The 15,837-nt window shown below is 37.4% G+C and overlaps 1 protein-coding gene across 1 annotated transcript in view; it reads right to left on the bottom strand.

Moving 5' to 3' along the window:
- The window catches only part of TCF4 (transcription factor 4), a gene marked incomplete at its 5' end in the record, with an annotated part of 53,558 nt that overhangs the window by 19,580 nt on the left and 18,141 nt on the right, over positions 1 to 15,837 (bottom strand). The gene's annotated exons all lie outside the window — the stretch shown is intronic.

Here is a 15,837-nt window from a genome sequence, read left to right as displayed (position 1 = left end):
TACTTTGGCCACCTAATGAGAAGGAAGGACTCACTGGAGAAGAGCCTAATGCTGGGAAAGATGGAGGGCAATAGAAGAAGGGGACAACAGAGAATGAGGTGGCTGGATGGAGTCACTGAAGCAGTAGGCGTGAGCTTAAATGGACTCCAGAAGATGGTAGAGGACAGGAAGGCCTGGAGGAACGTTGTCCATGGGGTCGTGATGGGTTGGACATAACTTTGCAACTAACAACAACAACAACACAATGTAAATATATTTCTCTTTGCCAACTTCTAATGCATGACTTAAGGAAGGTACTATGAAGCCCGAAACTAGCAATATGATATGTAGCCTTTTTTTTTGCTTTCAAAGCACCAAAAGTAAAATATTCTGATGAAAAAAAAAGTTCAGCTGAAAATAAATAAGATCTCAACATGAAGATTCCAGATGCTGCTGCTGTTGTTCTGTGCAACACTGAAAATTGCTGAGTAAAAAAGATGCTGCCCAAGGGCCTTCAGGTGTTTAGGTGTAGATGAACACGACTAAGAGAAAGAACCACAATCTTTCCAATTCTAGAAAGATGCACTACATGCAAACCTGAAAGCACAAGGATGCTATGTAAAGCAGAAATGGTTTGCTCTCGGAAGAGTGATCTTTTTCTCCCTAGTAATGTCTGGCTAGATAGTAACTAGCCTATATCAACACTTTAGAACTTGGCATAAGGACATCACCATCAGGCACTTTCATCACCAAAGAAGCTACACCTTTAGAAGAAACACTTTGGTTATGAATGAAGATGATGGCCACTTTGCCTGTGGGATCCTTTGGATTATGGAATCTGAAAACCTAGACAACAGTTTCTGAGCTAAAGTTATTGCTACTGAATGTTAAGTAATTGAATGGGAGAAGAAGCAGTCCTGCTTCAACATCTCTCAATGGTTTGGGTATTAGGGTTATGCATGCTTTGAAAAATGATCAGTAAAAATACTTCAAGGCAGGATTGGCTTGTGATTGCCTCCAGAATTTCATTTGTTGCTTTTATATACACTGAGAGCTTATGCACCGGAGACAAATTCCTTGTGTGTCCAATCACACTTGGCCAATAATAATAGAATAGAGCTGGAGGGACCTTGGAGGTCTTCTAGTCCAGTCCCATGCTCAAGCAGGAGGACCTATACCATCTCAGACAAGTGACTGTCTAGCCTCTTCTTAAAAATCTCCAGTGATGGAGCGTCCACGATTTCTGGAGGCAAGCTGTTCCACTGGTTAATTGTCCTCACTGTCAGGAAGTTTCTCCTTAATTCCAGGTTGCTTCTCTCTTTGATCAGTTTCCAATCACTGTTTCTTGTCCTGGCCTCTGGTGCTTTTGTGAATAACATGACTCCCTCTTCTTGGTGGCAGCCCCTCAAATACTGGAATACTGCTATCATGTCTCCCCTATTTCTTCTTTTCTTTAGACTAGCCAAACCCAAGTCCTGCAGCTCATAGTCAAGTGATCGTCCACTAGGACTCCAAGGTCCTTTTCACAGTTACTGTTTTTAAACCAGGTCTTGCCTGTACTTGTACCTTTGATTTTTCCTGCCTAAATGTAACACTTAGCTTTTCTCCACATTGAAACTCATTTTGTTGGATAGGGCCCATTGTTCAAGTTTGTCAAGATCTTTTTGGATCCTGAGTTGTCTTCTGAAGTGTTCGCTACTCCTGCCAGTTTGGTGTCATCTGCAAGTTTGATGAGTTCCCCTTCAATTCCCTCATCTAAGTCATTGAAGATGATGAAGAGTACTGGGCCTAAGACGGAACCTTGTGGTACCCCACTGCTTACTTCTCTCCATGTGGATGTGGTGCCATTGAGGACTACTTGTTGAGTATGGTTTGCCAGCCAGCTATAGATCCATCTGGTGGTAATGTTGTCTATTCCACCTTTTTCTAGCTTACCAAGGAGTAGGTTGTGGTATACTTTTATCAAATGCCTTACTGAAATCTAAGTATACTACACCCACAATAAAGAATATTCTATTCTATTCTATTCTATTCTATTCTATTCTATTCTATTCTATTCTATTCTATTCTATTCTATTCTATTCCACTCAACTCCATCCCATATTTTCTTTACCACTGGTGTAACACTGGCGCAAAAGGTGTAGCAGCTGCACTCAATGATTTAGTATGTAAAGCAGAACCATTCAAACAAACATCTGGGGGAAAAAAACCTGTAGTCTGTCCTATTCTCCATCTCTCTTCTGTCTTTGTAATCTAGAGAATCCCAAACTCAAAGCAGAAGGAAGGGCATTGGTAATTGAATTTCTGAGCCATCAAGAACCTGCTAAGTTCAGCTGAATCACAAGTACTTAAGCAAACAATTAGATTATTTTCTACATCTTATTTGGCTTGGATAATTTTATTGGCTTGGTTATCTTCCTGAATGTAGATTTTCCTTATGCACATATCTATGTCTTTGTACTCTGGCAGTAGACTACATCTGTACAAGCAAGCACAAGAAGCTTATTCACATTAATTATTTGTATACATGTTTGATACATGAGATCATTTTGCCCCAGTAAACAGAGAAAGAAAAGTTGATGCATTATCCGTTTAATTATACAACCACTGACACAGAAAACCGTTTAGGTGTCTTTGAATTGTAAACTCCTCATGAAATGTCAGTTACACCTGACAATCTCAAAGGGCTAGATTTCAGTTACAGTGACTTGATATCTGTTATATCAAAACAAAGAAACTTATTTGCTCTAAAGTGGAAAAAAAATATTTAGTTCTAAAAGTACATCTTTAAAAGTGGTAGGAAATACTCGTCCAAATGTTAACTTTTATTACACCCAGATGGGCACTCTGAAGTTTGTGAATTGTGGGCAGCAGATAAAAGCTGTAAAAAATTAAAACAATGGAAGGTTTCTTATGAAGTTATGAGAAGTGTATTCTGCTGTTGCTTAAAGTTAACTCTTTCTTTCTAAGAGAACTTCAAAAGTATTCTTATTTTTGCAATGTAATTTGAGAATTAAAACCAGTTCTCTGAAGAAAGCAAAGTGGGAGAAAATGGGTGTATCTTTGGAATTTGGCATTCTCAACCAAAGAAAATATGGCAACATTCAGTTACTGAGCGCACAGCACAATTATACAACTCACAGCCTGGGAATCTACATTCAATTCTATATATGTCTAATAAGCTCCTTTAAGTCCCAAGGATGCTTTTTCAAAAGGCAACTGGACTTTGCTTTTCCTAGAAGATATTTCACTTCTCATCCAAGAAGCTTCTTCAGTTCTGACTGAATGATGGCTGATGGAAGGATTTATATTCCTTGCAGTCATCTGGTCATTAGCACTCTTTCTGAGAGTCGTTGAGGCCACTTGGAGGTTTATCTGTGCCCTCAGGGTCATCTGAATAGTGCAAATGGATATGGAACATTCTTGGAACTGCCGAAAGGACTGTGATAAAGTCCAGTTGCCTTTTAAAAAAGCACCTTTGGAACAATCATGATCTGGATGATTGAGAATCTCCATAGACATTAAGCTCCATTAAGTTTAATAGGGTTTAATTCAAAATAATCACCCATAGTTTTGCAACTTGAGGCTATAACATCAACCTACCATATGACTTACTTACTTCTGATTGGAACTATAGAAATATAGAATTCAGAATGGATCTCTAGCCGTTTTAATCAATTGGCTGTCAATGTTTATTTTAAGTTTCAGTCTCTCTGAGGTATTCAAGGAGGGTAAGAGAAAACAGAAAGGAGAGGAAACAGGAGAGAAAAACTAAACAGTAAAATATTTTTTAAGGAACAGCTAAGTTTAGCATCTTTCCAAGCATGTTTGTATTACACAACAATATATAATTATTTTTTTTTAATTATATTTGTTTTTCAAAACAGAACCTTGTTCATTGCCCTCTTGTTCCAACATAATATAGGCAATCTGAGTGATTTTCAAGGTTTTTCAAGACAAAAATCACAAAAAAAGTCTTAAAAGATTCTGAATGAAAAATACATGAGCAAACAATGGGAAGCACATCACCTTGCTGGTTAGGCAGATATGTGTGTTTCTGAGCAAACCTTCACGTATTGTTTATTGAGGGACATTTTCCAATCATTTTTTTTTTTTAAAAACCCCAAAGATTCCATGGAGAGAAATGCTTAAATCTCTCTCTAAACCACTGATGTCATAGGCTCTTTTGACTGAAAGCCACCATGGCTGAAAACCAAAGCAGAACTTTGGATGGGGGGGTCAGAGCAGGAGGAAAAAAAAATCTCTAGGTCCAACAAAAGAAAGTTATTATTGGACTTTCAATGATAACTAGCAAAATGTGCATTTTCTGCCAAAACTGCTGAAGTAGGCTTTTTCTGTTGGTTTTCTCCCGATTTCCACATTCAGAATGCATGGGGAAAAAAATTGCAATTATGCTACTATCAATCAAAGAAGATGATGTCAACCAGTATGTAGGTAGTGGATTTCTGATATAAGCAGCACTGTAAAACATGCTACAAAAGATGTGACTAATTTATGTAAAAAGAAGTTTGCTTAGTCTCAATCTTATTTGCCATCCCAAACCAATGCAAAACCGATTCAAAATCTAAAGTACAGAAACCTGAAACAATTAATATTGAAAAGAGGGTACCAACTTTAGAACTAGGGAGAAATTTCCTGACAGTTAGAACAATTAACCAGTGGAACAACCTGCCTCCAGAAGCTGTGAATGCTCCAATACTGGAAGTTTTTAAGAAGAGACTGGACAGCCATTTGTCCGAAATGGTATAGGGTTTCCTGCCTGAGCAGAGGGTTGGACTAGATGACCTCCAAGGTCCCTTCTAACTTTATTATTATTATTATTATTATTATTATTATTATTATTATTATTATGGAACAGCTATTATTATTAATAATAATAATAATAATAATAATAATAAATAATAATAATAAATAATAATAATAATAATAATAATAATAATAATAATAATAATAATAATAATAATAATAATAATAATAATATCTGACTTCTGCAAACTGTAGCTGCTGCTAGAAACATGGCAATCTCCATAGTGGTTGCCAAAATTAGGTCTGCTGAAGGAAAACTGTAATCTCTAGCACAGAAAGGTGATTACAATTTGTCACAATCAGGTTTACATGTGCCAGGCAACCTCTGTACCTAGGCATATACTGTACGTGTATGACTGGCGTGGGATATGGATAGGATTTCTAAGGATCTGGGGGATATTTTGATTTGATAACGTATTTGAAAAGCAATTTTTCACATTTTGGAGAATACCCTAAGCAAAAAAATATATGAAAGATTCCTATGCACAAGGTAGTCTCTTAACACAGAGGTCCCCAACCTTTTGGGCACCAGGGACCGGTTCCGTGGAGAAAGGTTTTTCCGTGGACCAGAGAGTGCGTGGTTTTGTGTGCTGCCTGCATCCCGTGGATGGGGCTTTGCTTGTTTGTGTGGCCCGGTTGCTGGCATGCTGCAGCTCGGTACCGGTCCACGGACGGGGGGTTGGGGACCCGTGTCTGAACAACAATGTAAAATGAAATCCAAGTGGACATAACAACGAACAAGGAAAAGCCAGGAAAAAAAAAGAAATGGTAAGGGAACACTGAAGTATATTACAAGATTCCAAGATCGCCCAAATATGTAAGTTGGGTGGAAAGCCGATTTTATCTAAAGGCCTTATAAACATCCAGTTTGTAATAAGAGAATAACGAAGGACACCTCAGCAAAGTCAGGTTCTCACACTCTGCGTGCATATTGTTGGTTCAAATTATTCACTCTTATTTAACTAAACTGAAAGTCTTTCATCTCCATGCTATACAGTAATAGTTTCCATATGACTGGTGGCTAAGCTATAAATAAGATCAAAAGCAAAAGAAAGGACTTCATTGTAACAAGGGAGGGGGGTGAGAGAGTGTGTGAGTCAGTCTGAGCAGCATTAAATCAAGAAAAAAGAGAAAAGTTTAACAGTTTTCTTTTAATACAGAAAAGTACCACAGGGTTATAAACAGCTTTCTAAAAGCTTATGAAAATACTTCTGTGAGTAGTGGTCATATGCAAAATCTATTTAGACCTAACTCAAAACTGGCAGAGCAGAGGTTTAGTCTGTAAGAGAGAGCGAGGAAGAATGCCACGTCTTAAATCTAGGCAGAGACCAACTATAAATGGGGGGTGGGTGGGTGGATGGGAAGCGATTCTTGTATTCCTGCATGCTCTTAAGAGAAAACAGCATGGCACTGCTCCATATATTTCTCCATGCTCTTTCTATTTTGTTTTTAAGACAAGGGTGGGTGGGTGGCCTCGGGCAATCTTTTATTATTATTATTATTATTGCTCAACACAGACCCATGAACTCCAAGTAAAAGGATGTTTTATTTGGCACTGCAAATCAACTCAATGGCAAGAGCCAACTTCCCTAACCAATTTTCTTCTGGAAATGCAAAAAAATAAAATAAAACAAAAAAAAAATAACAATGCTAAACTGGAGTCCCTACTGGACAAACAGATGTTAATAATAACCCACGGGAGGAAATGCATTTCCTCTGCGTTTATACAGCAAATGGACAGTTTTGTAATGTTTTAATACATTAGAGGAGAGCTCTGTCTTTCGGGATGCTATTTTATGGAAGATGCTCTCTCAGTCTACCGTTACTGTTCATTTCCTGTGTTCCAAGAACATATTAATGAGTTATTCTGGCATGCTTCGGATAGCACACAGGTTGCAACAACTGTTGTGTTTGAAAAAGTGAGGAAAGCTATCATAGGAAACATAGCTTTTCTGCTGTCAGTACAATAAGAGCAGTAATGTTCTGCCTATAGGGATAATTATTCATTTTATATACTGGTGGAATCAGGAGAGGTTCAAGATCTGAAAAGCAAGAAGGTTAAAGATATTAGCATTCAGCTAAGAGCAAAAACCTATTGATAAAAATCACTTGAGTAAAAATAAACCATGAAATTATGTAGCTGGTCAGATTATCCTCGCATCTCAGCTCATGTCTCTTCCTTTATTCCCCACTTGTTTTTTAAGCACCTGTTGAATGGTGACCTCACCTCTACACCTTGTTATTCAGACATTTTACCAAAATGGCTTTTTAAACAAAAGCCAGCTGTTTCTCATCTATTCTACAGGGGAAACAGGCATCAGGACAGTGCTGGAGAAATGTTAACTCACAGGCATCCATTCACCAATAACTTTCACACACCCAGCTGTACAACAGATCCATCTGTAGGTAGAAAAACATGGATCATGGGCTAATGTGGAATTAAAACTTGGAAATGGAACACTAGTATTTTAACAATGCGCCTAATTAGGTTGTTTGAAATGAATGAAATCATTATATTAGGATTTTAAGTGTCTTTAAAAAATGACTGGATTACCCTTTTCCCCCAATCAACAACACAAGCCTTTTTTTTTTTTAAAAAAGGATCTTAAGTGTATGATATAATTACACAGAATTAGTAATACTAACTAAATTAGGTAATCCTTAAACATATAAAATGATTTGCCGCAGTTGCTTTTAAAATGCTCATTGTAATAAAATGCTTTGCCTTTTGTGAAAGGCTTTTTTTAAATAAAAAGGCAGCATACTTGCATTGTTATGATAATACTAAATAGAACATATAAAGAGAGTCTTATATTAATTTAGTGAAGATACAGCCTTTAAAATAATTTTAAATTGGTTTCTTCTTTTGATTTGGATACATGTGCCAACCTGCACTCCAACCGCTACAATACTTCCTAAGGGTGAATTATAAATTAATGTTTAAATGTTTAAATAAAACATGTCTACAACCAGTTTTTCTATATGTTATCCTGCTGAAGAAGCAATAACACTAATAGCAGCTTAAATACTAACTTAAAAGCAGGTTAGATTTAAGGATGTTGTTCCATAAACAGAATAAATTCTATTCACAGCATCCTAGAATGGCTGTTAAAATGAAATAAGAAATGACTTTTGCTGATTTTACATTCTCCATAAAGTTTTACGAACCATTTTTCATTGCTCTGGAGCAATTTTGGGATGGGGCAAGTTGCAAATGAGGGGACAATTTAGATCTGAGAACTCTACTAAAATGACTCCTGATGTATTCCCTAAATTTCCTTTTCTGTCATACTCAAAATTGCAATTTGACACTCTGGAAGGGTTTTGAAGGGAGGCTGTTATAGTCTTCAGTTCTCTGAAATGCTATTTGCCCCTATAAATGTCAAATTATCAGAATCTTCTTCAAAAATTATACTTGGTGCACCCTCAACTTCTGAATTAGATGGACAGCAGCCAAAAAATGAACATTTTGTGAAGATGCTTCGGTACGTTACTATATACTGTATTTCCATGGTTTATAGATGCCAGGTAAAAATATTTCATATTTTCAAGACTAGCTCTTCTCAGCATAGGTTTCTCCAGGCATACTTTTCAGTAGAAGCCATGGTGGTATCATATATATCATTATGCGGATGACATAAATTATAGTTTGTGTCAGTCATATTATCAGGTGAGTGATATATAATATGTAACTTATACCATTTGTGCAAAAACATTATGATGCACTTGCCCCACCATCCCTGATCAAGCTGGGGTTGCTGGAGTGGATCATACCAAACAAATTTCTTCAACAACCCTAAAGAAGACTGTAACAAACATGCATTGAGATCTTAAATAATCGAGTTCTGAGTTCTCCTGCCAATATTGCGGTTTTCAGTGATCTGTTTCAGGTTCTGTAGGTGTCAATTACAATGAACTTTCTAAAGTCGTTATTTCAATGACACTACGCAACCAGGCATCTTCACCTCTACGGCCAAAAGCATGCACAATGGGGTGCATGCATGGCACACATCAGAGTTACTTCGTGACTGAATGGCAGTGCAATTAGTGAGTAGAGATGGGACAGCTGGTATACTGATTCAGGTAAAAGGAGAGCAAGGCGATCATTTATGGTCCTGGCTACTCAGAGATGGTCTCTGAATAATAGAGAAAAAGCTATCAGAATTACCCTATTCCATTTTATGTTTGGTGTGGAAAAAAAGATTAAAGTCACAGTCCTGGAAGCTCACCAGCTATCAACTAGATGTTTCTGGGAACTAGTTAACTGCTTTCTTTTACAGAAGATTGTCATTGGAACAAGGACTGTTACAGGAATGAGCCTGTGGCTAGTAATTAATCCTGCAATCTTTTAGAATGGTAGTGCAAATAAATATGAGTTCAAGGCTGTGAACAAGAATAAGCCATAATTTAATACTCTCACCGAAATCCCAGAAATGATTCTATTTCAGAGGTTAAAGAACGCTTGGCTTAGAACGGCAGTACTGTACTATCATTTATTCTTAGTGTATTAAGATAAAAGGGAAGTAGCTCCTCTCATCCACCTACTCATCTTCCTCCCTGCTTGAAGAAATGGAAAAGAAAAAAGAAGGAAAGATGAGATGGAAATTATCTTCTGGAGAAAAAAAAGAGAGACTTCCTTTTACTTGAATAAAATATTAGGAAAATGTAACTGTCAATATAGAAAACATATTTTTACCATTGGATTAGCAAATAAATAACCTTGCTTTCCCAAACAGCTTGTATAAAGAGTAGATTCAATGTAATCAGACAGAAGAACAAAAGAGGGAGGTTAAAAATGTTACCAATACTCAGAATTAGGTTAAAGTTGGGAACAAAATTATTGAAAATTAAATATGAAACCCAGGATTGCGTAAGCTTCCTTTCGGACTCTGTACCCAGAAAATAAAATGCATCTCCATAGGTTTCTTTTGGGGAGCTACCAAATATTGTAAACTGTGGATTATGATACTGTGCTGAGATAGGGGCATTTTGAATTTTTTTTTAAAAAATAAAAATCATCATTGTTCTGAAGAGGCTTAAAAGGACCGATCAATTAGGAAGAGATATTCCTAAAGGAGCTAGATAGAGAATTGAGGGAAATATGACAAAAGTCTATAAAAGTCTAAAAACATTGTCATGTGCAAGAAGGATAGGTCTTATCCTTTTTTAAAAGTGAGATCGGGACAAAGACTAACAGATTAAATGAAAATAAAGTAGATATGAAGGAATTTCCTGACGGTAAGAAATATTAAGGGGGCAGGGATGGGGACAATTTACCTGCAAATGAGTTTATGCTTATCTATCAGGGATTGATTGTGGAAAAGAATACCAAGCAGAGGACCGGATTCGCTGATGTGAAAAGTCCCTTTTGGCCATTCAAGGTTTCTAATTTGAAAGAGAAGATATGTAAGTCAGTGGGGTTGGGTGTGATAGACAAAAAGGGGAAAAACCTTTACAAATGTTTGTTTTTTTTAATTCTCACTAGATACGGTTTTGGGAGGTTAAGTCAGAGACATCATTCTTTTTATTCTCTTTAGTATATTTTTCTTCCTGTTGTTGTCATTGTTATTCAATAATAAAGTACAGCGTATTGGTTTTGTTGGGCTTGTGTTGGTTATTTGACAAAAAAAAAAACACCTTTCTGTAAAATTATAATCTAGGCAAAAAGAAAAATCAAGTTACTTTTGATACATTTCTGCTTCCATAATCAAGAGGTCCACAGCTGACAAAAGACGAAGGTGTATAGTGGGCAAAGAAACTCAGCCAGGCCGTTCTGAACAAGCTTCCGGTCCATACCTCCCACTGCTACTTTATTTACTGCAGCTGGCCAACGTTTTATTGCCTGTTTTATGTATTAAAATTCAAATGTGGAAAACATTACCAGTGTCCTGCTTGATTTTCCCCCCCCATTTAACTTCCTTTTCAGCATGGAATGTATCAAATGGTCAAAGGCTAACTTAAGACTGACTCTACTCAAAAACTATTTCCTTTGTTCCCGTGTTTTTACTTCAAAATTCAGACCAGTTTTCCATAAAGAAAAAAATAGCAGCAGCCCTGATGCTTTCTCACAAGTTACAGTTTCAGACAGGGAAGAACGTTGCTGGTGAATGACCGAGAACCTCATTTTTTTTCTCTGCAAAGCAGTTTTCACGACGGGTTTTTTTTTGGGGGTGGTGGGGTGGGGGGATTTCCAACATTTTGGTTCTGATGTTTCCATGTCAAGTGTTCATTTGTTTTTAGGCTCCTTTATTATTTTATGAATTTTACATAAGCAGAGCTTCATGCTTTATTTGCGGTGTAACCAACATTCAATAATCAAAGCAAATCAAAGCTACAAATAAGTTTCAAATAACGATTCTGTTTTTGGAGGAAGTCAAACTCATTGGTCAGATATTTTCATGAATGCTATATATATATGCACAGCAGACTTTTCTAGGGTTCCCTTCCCTGCCCCCAATCTTTCTTCAGCTACATCTGGCATATAAGTACATAAGAGGGAAGTATATATTTATGGAACAACTCTCTCTGAAGTGATGCCCTGGGTGCATGTTGCATCAGTTTAACATATGCAAAGCAAAAAAAAAAAAAAAACCAAAGGGAGGGAGGGAGAAAGAGGGGGGGAACCCCCTCCTTTTCTCTCTTGATTGAGAGCAGATATACAGGAATAGTTGCAAGTCGCATATCTGGCTTTTAATAGAGCCAGATTTATACATTAAAGGCAGTATTTGAATATGATATGGTATATGTGGCAGAATTTCCCCATTGCTTCAAGTTCTATATATCCCAGAGCACTGAATATATCTCTGACAGCGAAGGTAGCATACATTACAATCCAAACATCAGAGAACAGTCAGCCCATACTACAAAGGAGCAGAGTCTGTATCCAATAGGTGATTCAATGCATGGTCCGATTCTTGGCAGGGAGAGATAAAATGGATATCTTTCTGAATGGTGAACTAGAAGCAATCAATATTCAGAATGCTTTTGTGTTGTTCATAAGCATCAACGTTCCACTTTTATCTTTTAATAATGGCTTGCTGGTGGGGTGGGGTAGTGGTTAATTTTCAGAGGTGATCTCTGCAGAGTTCCTTAATGGAAATGGTGCTTTCTTCTCATTTTTAATAATAAAGCTATGTAACGAAGTTAATAAGTACCCCATATTCCATGTTTTTCACCCTAATATGATTTAGGAGACGGAATACATCACCAAACCTGACTTGGAACTCTTACACCTGGACAACATGTGGCGCATTTGGACCATGAAAACTAAGCTCAGGTTGGAATAGTAAGTACAGAAGGATAAGTGCATTATTTACTCATCCAGTTGTTTCCAAGTATAGTTTCCTGATGTTTCCAGCCTTTCCCTTAACTCAAGAGTTCCCCAACCTTCCAGCGAGGGGAGGAGAGGGGATTGTTTCGCATGGGCACGTGTGCGCAGCTCCATTTGCGCAAGTGGCGGGCACGTGCATCCGCCGCTCACACAAATGGAGCATGCACATGTACCCACTGCTCACGCAAGTGGGGATGCACATGTGCACTTGCCCGCCATTTCTGTCTTAGCTGACTAAATGCATAGGGCAGTGGTGGCGAACTTTTAGAGACCGAGTGCCCAAACTGCAACCCAAAACCCACTTATTTATCACAAAGTGCCAAGGCTGCTGCATCAGCATTGTGGTGCCCTCGGGGTGTGTGTGTGGCCCACTGGGTGGGCGTGGCTGCAGTGGTCATGGCAGACTGGGTGAGCGTGGCTGGGGCCAGTCCCTCGCCATCTCTGGGGCATCCCCAGGGGGCCAACACTGCTTGCTCGCTCACTTCCTGCCCTGTCACTTCCAATGCCATGTGCTCGCTACTCTGGCGAACTCTGCTGGGGCAACAGCACACGTGCCCACAGAGAGGGCTCTGAGTGCCGCCTCTGGCACGCGTGCCATAGGTTCGCCACCACTGGCATAGAGGGTATTCCAATGCTATTTATCAGGATAACAATTTCTGGCCAGAACGTTACATCAAATGGGTCCCTTTTCCAAGGTCTTCAGCCTTCTTTCTTATTTTTGATCATACTTGTTCAGAATTCCCTAGCCTACATATCCAGTGAAACTGAACAGGTGCAAACTGTCTGTAACTAAAGAGAGATTTAGATAACAATAAGAATGCAAACTGCTCTATTACATGTTTTATATTCTCTCAGAGCCGTGGATTTCTACAATGCTGCTTATAAGAGATTTGTTATTTATCTCAGAAAAACAAAAAAGGGAAATGAATCCAACAAGCTACCCACAAAATGCCCCATGAATCAGATAATTGACTGGAATGATCAGCAAGACAGAATCTTTAATATGCAAAAATAGCTAAAATGGACTAAAAGTGGCCAAATTTAGGTTAAAAACATATATTCTAGAAACCTGTAATGATTGTGAATCATTAAATACAATTTCAGACAGGTGCCATTACGAAGCATATCAATATAATTCATCCTGGGTTTTTTGGGGATTCTACCATTTGTCTTTATAGATTATTATTTCCTTAATAGAGCACTTAGTGATCCTACAGACCTTGTTACTTGCCATTTTTGTTTTTCTTCTACCAAATAAAACAGTTTTTGTTTCTACAGTTCCAAATTATAAATACCCAGTAATTATTTTTACAACTTGTCCAGTTGAATTCTGCCTAGATAAATTCCTTTCAATTTAGATATGATGAAACGTGTCAATTCTGTTTTAATCTTCATGCTAAATCTACCTGATCACATCTATCTATCTCATCAGGTCCAGCATAAGAGGTATATTCTGGGTCCATCTGCTAATGAGTTCCATCGGACAAGATCCAGACTATGTGGCTTTTCTATGGTGGCTCCCATCCTCTGGAACATCATGTCCCCCTTCACCTGTTAGTTTTTAGGAAAGTCTTATGTATGTGGTTCTTGCAGCAACTTTGGGAGCCAATGGGGAACCTGTGCAATGGTTATATAGGTAGTCCTTGATGTACAACCACAATTAAGCCCAAAGTTTCCATTGCTAAGCAAGGCAATTGTTAAGTGAGTTTTTGCCTCATTTTATGACCTGACCACAACTGTTAAGTGAATCACTGCTTTTAAGTTAGTAAGACAGTTGGTTAAGTGAATCCGGCTTTCCCATTGACTTTGCTTGTCAGAAGGTCACAAACAATGATCACATGACCCTGGGATACCGCAACTGTCATAAATACATGCCAATTGCCAAGCATCCAAATTTTGATCATAGAGATACTGCATAGAGATACTGCATAGCATCCAAATTTTGATCATAGAGATACTGCAACAATTGTAAGTATGAAAAACGGTCATAAGTCACTTTTTTCAACCAACCACAATCAGGGTCAATGATATTGGGGGAGGGGGGATATTAATTTGATACGATAGAGAAAAATCTCCTGTAAATACACAAAATTGCACCAGCAGATATTCATAGCAAACCTATCTGGGTTGTTGAGAATGACCATTCAAGCACGATAGTTTTTGATAGATATCTAATTGTTGGTTTCATATCAGTATCATAAATAAATTAATCAAATGATTATATTCAGCATTTTGTTGAGAAAAATATTAGAGTGACACTTATACAGAAACCTCCCCTCATTTCTTATTTCTAAATGTGTTAGATCTTTAAATTTCCAGAATTCTTAGTCAACATAACCAATAGACCACAAAATAAAAAAACATTTATTTTATTGCATAAAGTACCTTTCCTTTTATTTCATTAAGTATCCAAACAGAGGTTACTTAAAACAAAATATGGATCTTAATATATCCTTCCTTATTATTTACATTGTGCTTACAAGCCTTAGTTTTAACCTAGTTCTAGTAACTGCTCAGTAATAAACTCTTTGGATTGTTTTTAAATAAGCCAAAATCCGTTATCTTCAGATCCCCAATAATTAGTAACAACAATAATGTCATCCCACTCTAGAGAGATCTTATGAAGATCATGTCAGAAAACTAGATCACTATGAGAATTTTGTTATTATTCACTTTCTTTAGACATATAAAAACATGTATACCATGGAATTTCTCAATCAAATTAGAATTATCAGAATAAGTTTTCATCTGAAATTTGCCAAGTATTTATCATCCAAATAATTTAGACAGGTTATTTCCATCACCCAAACTCTAAGTAGCAATGTTGAAGAGGAACCTGATTCATACGTATACTACAGATACACGGATTATATCTATTTTTTAATATTATCTATCCTGTCTGACTCTTAAAAGTGTTATCAATAATGCATGTTAGCTGAATTCAAATATAGTATGCTAGTTCAAAAAGTGAAAAGGTAAAAGAAATAATTAATATTATATAGCCTGCTATTTCAACTCAAACAATAGATGCACATGTCAGTTTTGTACCCTGCCATCTCAATCCAATTATTCTAAATAAAGAAATTAAGATGTCATTAGGAGATTAAGTGAAGTTCTCAAGAATGGATAAGGGAGAATTTAGGTTTCTTAAGCATTCTGTTCTGTACTAATACATCGGAATGTTTATAAATATTATCCCAAACCACATGGAAACTGCTTTCTGTGAGTAGCTCCTATATAACTGGAGTCAGGTTTAAATGCTCAGGCATACTTTGGATACATGGCAATGTGATCAGTGAAATTGCTTGAGAAAAAAAAGAACAAAACATGAATGAAAAGCAATGGGATCATCACCAAGTGTAAGGAAGACCAAGATTTCAGTCCTGCAGACTAGAATATCTGTAATTTAGACATTAGGAACAAAATCTGTTTCAGTTTGGTGCAGAGAACCAGTGTTCACGGGGGTATATGTGTGGTTGAGATTCATGTTTCCAAAGTGCAGAAAATGTATGTGTTAAAAGGCAGTTGCTCCCCAGGAACTCACAGCAGCAAACATAACTTCATCTCCTCCAACGTTTCCCCACCGCCCTTGGGGTAGATTAGGCGAAGAAAGAGCAATGAGCCCAAAGTCACCCACTGAGCTTCCGTGGCTGGGTACAGACTTGACTCTGAATTTCAGAAGTTCTAATCCAACACCTTAA

This window comes from Protobothrops mucrosquamatus, unplaced genomic scaffold, assembly GCF_001527695.2.
Source record: "Protobothrops mucrosquamatus isolate PMUCROS unplaced genomic scaffold, P.Mucros_1.0 scaffold2397, whole genome shotgun sequence".
Taxonomy (NCBI): Eukaryota; Metazoa; Chordata; class Lepidosauria; order Squamata; family Viperidae; genus Protobothrops; species Protobothrops mucrosquamatus.
Note: the sequence above shows the minus strand (reverse complement) of the source record. Positions and strands in the feature narration are given on the sequence as shown.